At 51.8% G+C, this 728-nt stretch overlaps 1 protein-coding gene across 1 annotated transcript in view; it reads right to left on the bottom strand.

Annotated features, from left to right (window-relative positions):
- The window catches only part of LOC103738241 (sp110 nuclear body protein-like), a 24,186-nt gene that overhangs the window by 22,933 nt on the left and 525 nt on the right, over window positions 1-728 (bottom strand). The window lies entirely within an intron of this gene.

The raw sequence follows: 728 nt of genomic DNA, 5'->3' as shown, positions 1-728 counted from the left end.
AGCTATCTGGGCTGGAGCATGGGGCAGCAAACCGGGCTTGCTGCTGGACAGGAGCATCCCGGAAGTCCCATTCTTACTCTGGGTCAGCTGAGGAGCAGGGAAGAAGACCTAGTGCTTATAAGCCAAAGACGCTGGCACCTCATAGAAATGCCCAGCTCGGCAGTGCATCTGGCCTACCTGCTGCTTAGAGGCAGAGAAAAGAGGATGCTGAGCAGGCTGAGCATTGTCTGTGTCAGGCCTGTGTGGGCCACCATGCCCCAGAGAGGCCAGGAGCAGAGGACTGTGCCAACAGAGGCACCTTGCTCTAAATCAGGGGTAATAAAGGAGGTGGAGGGAAGAGAAGGAGGAAGAGGAGGAGGAGGAGGAGGAAGAAGAGGAGGACGAGGATGAGGACGAGGACGAGGAGACAAAGATGGCTAGAAATTAAAGCTTTAACAAATCAGGATGCTCAGTAACTTATGGTCCATGTTGACTGGCACAGTCAGGCCTGTTATCTCAAACTCCATGATGTGTTTGGTCTCTTGAAGAAGCACTTAGCTCAAAACTGGCCTTGCAGCACACAGACTGCTAGAAAAGCCAGCATTATGTTCATCTTGATACGGACCCAGTCATGTTATACAGCCCTAACTGCCATTGCCTACTACCAACAACACTCTAGCCAGGGCAGGCAGCCACTGTAGTGCTAATGAGAGTGCTCATGAGGACAATGAAGATGGATGATGTGTTGG

Source organism: Nannospalax galili, unplaced genomic scaffold (assembly GCF_000622305.1).
Source record: "Nannospalax galili isolate Female #2095 unplaced genomic scaffold, S.galili_v1.0 scaffold1138, whole genome shotgun sequence".
Taxonomy (NCBI): domain Eukaryota; kingdom Metazoa; phylum Chordata; class Mammalia; order Rodentia; family Spalacidae; genus Nannospalax; species Nannospalax galili.
This window is presented reverse-complemented; position numbering and strand designations above follow the sequence as displayed.